Genomic DNA, 10,543 nt, shown 5'->3' on the forward strand with positions numbered 1-10,543 from the left:
GTTGGTGAGTATAAAGTGCGAGACAAGATAAACTAGCTAAACTAAACATTTAATATTTGCCAGCTGTTTTACGATAGAAATGTTAAACAGCTGATATAGTTAATCAGGGATTTAAATGAATAAACTTTCCCAATTTTGAACTGAAAATATATCATTTACGTGATTCATGTAATGTAATTCGTAACTGTCAATTACGAGAGACAAGAAACATTAACGGAGCTGTTTTCAGCGTATTAAGCATAAGATTAATAATTAAAATGCACATATTGTGAGTGAATTTAATAAACTTGGTTACAAAGCTTTCCTGGTAGCCTTTAGCAAATTCACTTGTGTAAAAAAATGATTCATAAAACATAGATATAAATATCAGTTGACCAATTGTTTACTTCACTGACACAGATAAAAATGAGAAGCTGCATCAATTAAAGATCAGCTTTGGGAAGGAAAGAGAGACAGTGAGATAAGGAGACTGAGAGAAAAAGAAAGGGAGAAGGTGATTGAGATGAGAGAGGAACAGCATCATAATGTTAATAGTTAATAATGACAGAATTGTGAATATTTTTATTGGTGGGGGTGATCTAATCCTTTAAGGTGTCATAGGCGTGTGTTGTGATGGTCGTTTAAATTTAAAGCTTTCTAGCATTTAAAGTGGCAGATGACATAACTGCAGCATGCTTATACTCAACATAATGTTATTGTGTGTTGGTGTGGATTCTTATATAGCTATTGTTATAGTTATCATTGTTGGTGTGAGCAGGCCTTTAGTCTGACTTAACAAAAACTGAACCAAAGTGCAAACATTTTTATTTTTACGCTTTTTTTTTTTTTTTTTTTTTTTTCCCCTGAGTAAACTTGACATTTTAAAAGATGATTGTTAACTTTGGTCCGACTGAAATTAAAGGGTTAGTTCACCCAAAAATGAAAATTCTGTCATTAAGTACTCACCCTCATGACTTTTGTTCATCTTCAGAACACAAATTAAGATATTTTTGATAGTCGACGTGACTGCAGTGGTTCAACCTTAATGTTATGAAGCGACGAGAATACTTTTTGTGCACAAAAACAAAGTAAAAATAGTGACTTTATTCAACAATATCTTCTCTTCTGTGTCATTCTCATATGTTGTTTGCGTCCAGCACTTCCAGGTTAAATGTCAGAACACCGACTCAATATTGGCCGGCTCCTGCATCAGCATCACACGCATACGTCTTGCTGCTCACGTGATCAGCTTTGGCCAATACTGAGCCAGCATTCGGAAATAAACATGGAAGCCTTCACTGTGCTTGCATCAACTGCGTAAGGATAATGACAGTCGTTATTTTTGTTTTGTTTTTGTGCACAAAAAGTATTCTCACCGCTTCATAACATTAAGGTTGAAACACTGCAGTCACGTTGACTATTTTAACGATGTCTTTATTACCTTTCTGGACCTTGAAAGTGGTGGTTATATTGCTGTCAATGGACGAGTCATATACCTCTTGGATTTCATCAAAAATATCTTAATTTGTGTTCTGAAGATGAACGAAGGTCTTAGGGGTGTGGAACGACATGGGGCTGAGTAATTAATGACAGAATTTTCATTTTTGGGTGAACTAATGCTTTAAGCTTTTAAAGTGCATGTAAACACACTTAAAAACACACTTATTTATGATGTTCCCTTTCAGTTAGGATGCTGCCTATGTAGTCTGTGAGGCAGCTCAGAAGTTTTTGTATGTCTCGTGTGAGGAGAGACAGATGCATCCTGGCGCAGCAAAGCTTTGAAGAGTCGGCCATCAGGGAAGCTTTTAAAGCACCGCATCGTTTTTCTGACCGCTTCGTTTTTCCTCCTAACACATTCTCTCTCTCTCTCTGCCTCATCTCGCTCCCATCTTGCCCTATGCACAAATCTTATAAATTGCTCCAACATGACTTTAAATACCTTTCAAGATGATTTTTTCTTTCCTCCTCCGGAAAAATCAGCTGTCCATTTGCTCGTGTTTCTCCCATCTAAATTCCCCCCAAAGCTAGAGTAAAGTTTGTGACTGAACATCTCCGAAAATTGCCTTGCACTAACTCTGTCATTCCACCCCAATATTTCTCTTTACGCCTCTCTGCACTTTGCGCTCTGTACAATCAGGAAAGTCCTCGATTACGCTGTGGGCCACATTCCCAAGCGTGACTAGAGAACCTGGCCTCAGAAGAATTCTGAGAATCACTTCAAGCTGCTGGGCGTCATGGCCGGAGCTTGAGCAGTGCCGCGGCCTGCTTGTTTATAATGAAGACTGATGAAGTGCGCTCCAGGATATGCGCGAAGTTCAAACCTCTCCTGCTGCCTTAATTTACAAGCTTCCTCTTCCTTCCACATTTGATTAATCTCGCTCTCTCGTCTTCACCGCATTAACACACCATGTTTTTTTTGCATGAACGCTTACATTATTTTTCTGTCTCATTTTTTTAGTCCCTTTCTCCCTCTCTCACTTGTTCCCGTCGCTGCTCTCGGCAGGAGGGAGGATGTTCTTCTCCTTTGGGGCTTGGGAGCTCCCTTGTTTTTATTAGGCGTCTTCAAATAACCAATTTATCTAGTACCGCCACCACAAGATTTAATTAACTGTTCAAATAATGGATTGTGGTTATGCCATCCATTTGCAGAGGTACAATGGAGAAACCAGTATCTATCTGTTTTTTTTTTTGGGTTTGTTGTTTGCCAGAGATCTGGATCAGGACTAGTGGGTGTATTGGACATTAGATGTAGTAACATAGGAGAACTACTAATTACTAATTTGTCATTTAGATTAGATTATTCTTTTATTCACAGTGACTTATTAGTGCACTTATTACAATGGAAGTGTGAGGGTGTGAATTAAATAAGGATGACTGTTAAATCTGATGAATCTTAAAAGTGTGTATTTAAATACATATCAAGAGCATACAGGAGTTTCAAACAATGATTTAGAAGTTAGATTACAAGTTAGTTAGAATTAGACTAGACATCTTTGCCTGAGGAGGTTACCATGGCAACAGCAGGCTGCTTGAGCACTTTTTGTTAGGATTCTTTGCAGATTGTACATGAAGAAACAAGTACTCTCATTATTTATCACTTTGTTATCCACCTTATTCCTGATGAGCTTACTGTGTTTTGAATTATGGGTTGCAGTTCCAGTTTTGGGAACTTCCATTAAAAAGACTGAAATGAATCACTTCAAATAAGGTCATAAGGTTCCCTTACAAATAAAGCTTATCCGTCAGTTTGACTGAATGAGCTGTCAATTTTCCTTCATGTTTTATTTTCAGACATCATGAGAATAATGTAACTCTTGGTATTTTAATGTGACATGTTATGAGAATATCTATGGCAAGAGCTCTTTTCAGTTGCTGCATTCTTTTCCTCATGATTATTTTCTATTTTTTCCTTTTGCATTCCACTGTAATAGTATGAAAAAGGACAACATAAACTGCACATTTGTGGTCTATTCTACCAATTTAATTTACAATATATCCCAATAATAATTCACTGGAATGCACGAAGAATCTCTCGTTTTTCTCCTCAAATCCTCACGTTCTTTCCAGGTTTGTTTTCACAGGTAAATACAATTTATTGTCTGTCAAAATCACGGATATCACTTTGAAATAGTATCACGCAATGCTGAAGTTAAAGGGGTTGTTGATTATGATTTCACTTTTTTAACTTTAGTTAGTGTGTAATGTTGCTGTTTGAGCATAAACAACATCTGCAAAGTTACAACGCTCAAAGTTCAATGCAAAGGGAGACACACTATATTGCCAAAAGTTTAGGGACGCCTGCCTTTACGTGCACATAAACTTTAATGACATCCTATTCTTAATCCGTATGGTTTAATATGGAGTTGGCCCACCCTTTGCAGCTATAACAGTCTCAACTCTTCTGGGAAGGCTTTCCACAAGGTTTAGGAGTGTGTTTATGAGAATTTTTGACCATTCTTCTAGAAGCGCATTTGTGAGGTCAGGCAGTGATGTTGGCGAGAAGGCCTGGCTCACAGTCTCCGCTCTAATTCATCCCAAAGGTGTTCTATCAGGTTGAGGTCAGGACTCTGTGCAGGCCAGTCAAGTTCCTCCACACCTCGCTCATCCATGTCTTTATGGACCTTGCTTTGTGCACTGGTGTGCAGTCATGTTGGAACAGGAAGGGTCCATCCCCAAACTGTTCCCGCAAAGTTGGGAGCATGAAATTGTCCAAAATGTCTTGGTATGCTGAAGCATTAAGTGTTCCTTTCACTGGAACTAAGGGGCCAAGCCCAACCCCTGAAAAATAACCCCACACCATAATCCCCCGTCCACCAAACTTTACACTTGGCACAATGCAGTCAGGCAAGTACCGTTCTCCTGGCAACCGCCAAACCCAGACGCGTCCATCGGATTGCCAGACAGAGAAGCGTGATTCGTCACTCCAGAGAACACGTCTCCACTGCTCTAGAGTCCAGAGGCGGTGTGCTTTACACCACTGCATCCGACGCTTTGCATTGCACTTGGTGATGTAAGGCTTGGATGCAGCTGCTCGGCCATGGAAACCCATTCCATGAAGCTCTCTACGCACTGTTCTTGAGCTAATCTGAAGGCCACACGAAGTTTGGAGGTCTGTAGCTATTGACTCTGCAGAAAGTTGGTGACTTCTGCACACTGTGCGCCTCAGCATGTCCTGACCCCGCTCTGTGATTTTTTTTTTTTTTTTTTTTTTTTTACGTGGCCTACCACTTCATGGCTGCGTTGCTGTTGTTCCCAATTGCTTCCACTTTATGATACCACTAACACTTGACAGTGGATTATTTAGTAGTGAGAAAATTAGGTAGTTGAGTGTTGTTGCCATGCTGTCATTTTACGCCGGACTGCTTCACAAATGAGGGTCAATTCAATGCTGGATTCGCACAAAAGATTAACATGGCGGCACATGCATTACATCCAGTTGCATTCTAAAGTTGTAACTTCTTCCTGAATCTGTCCATCAGTGTCCGACTCCAGTTTGAACAATGTAAGGCTGAACACCGTTACTGACAATCGTCATTTTGGAAGTGTGAGATTCTCCAGCTTTGTTGTTGTTGAGCAACCGAAGCGTGAGCTGTCAAAGCTCCGCCCTCTTTTGGAAAGTGGCCGGGAGCAGAAGCTCATTTGCATTTAAAGGGACACACACAAAAATGCTGTTTTTGCTCTCACCCAAATAGGCGCAAATTTGACAATTTATAATAAATGATCTGTGGGGTATTTTGAGCTGAATCTTCAGACACATTCTGGGGACACCAGAGACTTATATTACATTATAGGTCCCCTTTAATGACCATTTTTGATTATGGCAACCGTATGCTACATAATACAGATATATATATATTACTACAGTGATATTTAACCTGTCCGTTATTGCTGTGGAAAGAATCTTGCTTTTGGGGTTATTCAAGGTCTGTTGAAAGTGCCTTGTTGATGCTTTCTCATGTTTAAATGTCCTTTTAATGTTCAGTGTTTGAAGGGTGAGTAGAATGTCATCTCATTGTACCCAGTTTAAAAAAAAAAAAAAAAAAAAAAAAAAAAAATATTGTGTTCATAGAGCGAGCCTTTCACTGATTGTTTACAGGTTAATGGAATTTACACCCATAATTCACGCAAAGCGTCATGGGGCATAGGAATAAGGTGGATAGATTTACACATCAGAAATATATCTCAAAAACCAGTTGCGCAGGACAAACCAACCACGCCCAGAAAATTACTAGCAGAAATGTTTTGAGTTTGAACCCAGATATTTAGCATTTACCTTTACATTTAATCATTTAGCAGCCGCTTTTGTCCAAAGCGACTTACAAATGAGGAGAACAATAACAACAAATGTCCACCAGCAGGGAACAGTCAAGGTAAAGGTCAGTGAAAGTGATTTTGTGCCTCTTTGGAATGGCACCACAAGGCACCGTTTACTTGCAGAACACAAGCTTCTGGAGGACACAAAGGCGGGCGTACACTGTGCGAATTCGGATGCTCAGGAGGTCGTGAGCCATTGCACACATTACAAGTCAGTTAACCTGATAATCGTGTCAAAGCAGATGGTACACGGCATGACTGTACTGCACGGCGAGCCAGTGGCAATCACATGAGCTTTTGCGCTATACTCAGAGACTGGAGCTTTCAATGTTGCTGCTATAGCTTCGGATAGAAAAAAAAGAAAGAATATAAAAAGACAAGTGTGCAAATGATTTGGTGAAAAGCAGAGAACATCACAGCCATTCCTTTAAACAAAAACAACTAGAGAGAGAGAGAGAGAGAGAGTGTTTGTATGAGTCAATGTATGTGCAGGCTACAGGGTTGCAGCCGCTGGGCTATAATAATATTCATAGATCTAGCCTATGTGACGCAGTTGTGTATGATTTGGCAATAGGGGACAGCCTATACACTGGTCAAAATTGGGCCGACTCCTCAAATTTTTTTTAAACATGTTTCAAAAATTGTCGTGAGGTGCTCGTAATTCCTCTCACACAATGTGAGCCGCGACCATACGAGCGTCAATGATTTCCACATGATTTTTCCAGAGAGAAAAAAACGCCTGTGAGCTCGTGCGGCCACAAAAATCACACCAGCTTAAGCTAGCGGATGTTTTTTTATCCACGCTGAAAGTGAAAATGCTCTGTGGTGCAGCACAGTCACAAGACATCAAGACAAATTTAGTGATTGATATACAGGTATGTAGATTCTGAGATGTTTCTGTGGATGGGGCCGTAAAAACTAGACATCTCCAATAATCAGATACGGCCAAATTTACACCAATATTTGATATTCTTGAAAGAACTCTGCAGGTTGGTAGATCTCCAGGGACAGGATTGGGCAGCCCTGCTATGTTATTCATGTGTAATTGCAGTGGACAATTACAAATCAAAATTACAGAACCAAAGTGGGGCATGAGAATGAAGTGTTGTCTTGTGAAAAAGAGGACATTTTTCCGTTAAATAAAAAAAAAAAATCCTCCTTTCACTCCTGTTCTTTCCTTTTATTTCCTTTTTGAACTGCAAATTTTCCAGGTGTGCATTTAGAATCATTCAATTTCTGCAATGTGATTTTTAAAATTATAAACTATATTTTGGTCACAATGTGATTAATAGGTAGTTTAAATGATTAAATGATATATGCCTAGGGTTAGTACACTTATGCAAGGTTTTTGGCCACAGTCTCCGGCTAGAAACATACACACATTCATACTCTGTCACACCATGGGCAGCTCTTGCATGTTGTGAATTGCTTTGTTAGACATTGTAGAATGCTTCAAAAGCTGAGAACAGTGTTCTGGACAGATGTTTGAACAATCAGGCTGTTTCTTTTACAAATAATCTCAATTAGAAACCACATGGCATGTCAGGAAGCAAAGCCATTGGAGCCAAGGCTATGTTCCTGGTTCTAACGGTTCTCTGTGATTTAAATAAAAGCTTGAATGTTTCATTATGTTTTCTAGCACTGTCCTGCTGACTTTGAAAGGCTCCTGCTGAGCAAGCCAAGTTTTATGTAGATCTAAAAGAAGTCATGTTCGCTGAACATTTAGTTCTATTAGTGTCCATCTCCCATGCTTTGCTGTCTCTTCTTTCTTTTCTTTTTTTCCTTCCTTCCTTCCTTCCTTCCATCCTTCCTTCCTTCCTCTCTTACTCTCTTTCTCTCTCTCTGCTGTGACTCTTCTCTGTGAGCGCTGCTTTTATGATATCAAGATATGTTCATCACTGTCAGGAAGTTGAGCCGTGTCAAGAGCCTGGAGGCCGTATTGAATGAAGGTGGAAGCTGTGGAGAGTGAAAGACATAGTGAGACTGGGGGAGAGTGTCTCTGCATGAAGGCATCAGACGAAGACTGATGGAAGCTGACAAACATTAAGGACCCTAGAGAGAAGGAGGGTGTATGGAGAAAGAAAAAAAAAGAGAAGCCCTCTCGCTCTAAGTAAATATGTGAAATTGAATGAGGACGCAAACTCAAATACACCCTCATATTCTCCCTGGAGAATCACAGTCTGAAGTGTGTTTGTCCTTTCGCAGTCATCATGGCCTTTTCCCCTTCTATCACAGTAGAGCTGTACTTCTTTTGTACTAGGCACTTTCTATGAATATTGTACAAAATAAGGATGGAAGCTCTTAAAAATATGTTTTTCTTCGTCAACAATTCGTAAAAGTAAATGTTACATAAGCTGTTTTATTTTCTCTCTACTTTCTTTGAAGTTAGACATTGTTACAACTGTTACCTAAATTTGAGAAGTTTAAATGCAGTTTAAAATCCTGATTTGTGTAATTTTCTTATTCACTAGCAATATGTATTAATAAACATTCAAATTAAACATAACATTTGGTTAGACTTTATTTTGAGGTGTCTTTGTTACACTGTAATTATACATTTAAGTACTGAGTAATATTAAGTAACTACATGTACTTACTATAGGGTTAGGATTAGGGTTTGGTTTGGTTTAGGGTTAGTTGCATGAAATTATGCATCATTTATAGTTACTACATATAACACATGTAACAATGACACTGTAAAATAAAGTGTTACCCAACATTTCTAAAAAAAAAAAAAAAACATGCTAGAATGAGTAACGGGGTCACACATGAAGCTGTGTACAGTAAATATGTCGCTTAATAGCAGTTTGGGACCAAATGTTGGTTAGTAGCTGGTGAATAAATAATAATAGTTTTATCTTTTTATTCTTACAATAACCTGGTTAACATGCTTGAATTGTTCATCCTGACAAATGCATTTGAACAGTAGTTTATCTATTAGATCTCACAGCAACAGGATTTGTGCCTCTGATGCTTAGTGTTAGTTCACCCAAAAATGGAAGAAAAAAAAAAATTACTCGCCCTTATGTCGTTCCAAACCCTTAAGACTTTCATTGATCTTCAAAACATAAATGAAGTTTTTTTTAATTAAAATCTGAGCGATTTCTGTCCCTCCATTGACAGTTACGCAACTACTACTTTGACCCTTTAAAAAGTTCGTAAAGAGAACATAAAACCAATCCATATTTCTGAAGAGACATGATCGCTTTATATGCTGGAACATTGATCGATGCACACATCAGTTATGATAAACGGAAGCTCAGTCATGCTTGCTTGATGTGTGAGAACCAATGCAGTTAATTCTCGTGAGTTATGTTTGAGCTTCTATAGAGGTCTGCAAGAAGTTTGTTCTTGTATGTCAGGCCGGTTTGGTTGAGCTTTTGTTTGTTTCTCTGATCAGTGTTTATATGTGAATAAAAGTTTATTTAATCTGTTCGTCTCTTCAGAAATTTGGACTAAAACGCTCAATTCATATGGATTAGTTTTATGACCTCTTTATGAGCTTTTTGAAGCGTCAAAGTGTCAGTTGCGTAGCTGTCAATGGAGGGACAGAAAGTACTCAGATTTAATCAAAAAGATTTGTGTTCCGAAGATGAACAAATGTCTTACTGGTTTGGAACAACACAAGGGTGAGTAAGTGATTTTTGGGTGAACTAACCCTTTAAAAAACAAATTAACATCTACTTTAATTTGTACTCTATTCATGATAGGATTGTCACTGTCTTCTGGTAAAAAGCTAAAGTACCAACTCTCCATTGAATGTTTTCATTCATGATAGCATCTTTATAATACTCCATTATTACTCTGCAGTTGAATGGTTACAGAGCTAGTGAGCCTTCTACTTGCCATAAAAGAGAGGAATTGATTTTTACCTACAGTATAGCTTCACGTGACTCTCATCTGTGCAGCATGACACCATAGAATCGATATCCAGCCTCGCTTACATGAAGGCAAGGGTTTGGCGATCACATTGTTCTGCATTTATAGTCACCGATGGACTTGTACAATGTATCTCAATGTGTCTGTGTCAGTTTTAGCTTCTAGTTGATTATGAGGCAATGCAGTTGTCTAGTAAATCACAGGCCATGTAGTGCAAGTTTTGCCTCTGTCAATCTCTCTCATCATTACTGCTGAACAAGCCCTTCTAATGGCCTAGAGGTGTTCACCTCAGAACCAGCCGGGTGCCTCCAGCTAGATGCTGCAATTCTCCCTTGAGGATGCAGTTTCTGGTATCAGGGTGTCGTCACTTATAATCCTCAATACACTGCTTTTGGAACACAGGAACTTGGAAGTTCTGGCACTTTTCCTCAGAATTTCTGGTTATTATTGGTTCATTGTTGAGAAATGGAAACAAGTATATTCATCAGTATTTTTTGCTCATGAGTTCATCTGAACCATTGCAAAGATCTCCAATAAGAGAGAGGTTTCCCAGCTCCATCTCTAAAGAATCCAGAATGCATGTTATTGTGGATTATGGGAAAGCAAGGGCATTATATCGACTAGATACAAAAGCAAATGTGCACAGCTGGAGATACCATGTGAATTACAAGTCCTTATAAGACTAGTTGAGAGCATGTATGCACTTGGATCTAAAAATCTGCGGCACTTTCAATCTCACACTCGACTCCATGAAAAATAAAGGAGGTGTACACAGGAGAACAGAATCAAAGGTTGAGGAACAAAGAGTCTGCGTGAATGGAACACAGCACCTCACAACCTAAGAGGCATTACTTAATGCTTTTTCAAAGTT

At 38.9% G+C, this 10,543-nt stretch overlaps 1 protein-coding gene across 1 annotated transcript in view; it reads left to right on the forward strand.

The window, feature by feature from the left end:
- The window catches only part of pcxa (pyruvate carboxylase a), a 148,690-nt gene that overhangs the window by 88,303 nt on the left and 49,844 nt on the right, over window positions 1–10,543 (forward strand). The window lies entirely within an intron of this gene.

Source organism: Ctenopharyngodon idella, chromosome 21 (genome assembly GCF_019924925.1).
Source record: "Ctenopharyngodon idella isolate HZGC_01 chromosome 21, HZGC01, whole genome shotgun sequence".
Taxonomy (NCBI): domain Eukaryota; kingdom Metazoa; phylum Chordata; class Actinopteri; order Cypriniformes; family Xenocyprididae; genus Ctenopharyngodon; species Ctenopharyngodon idella.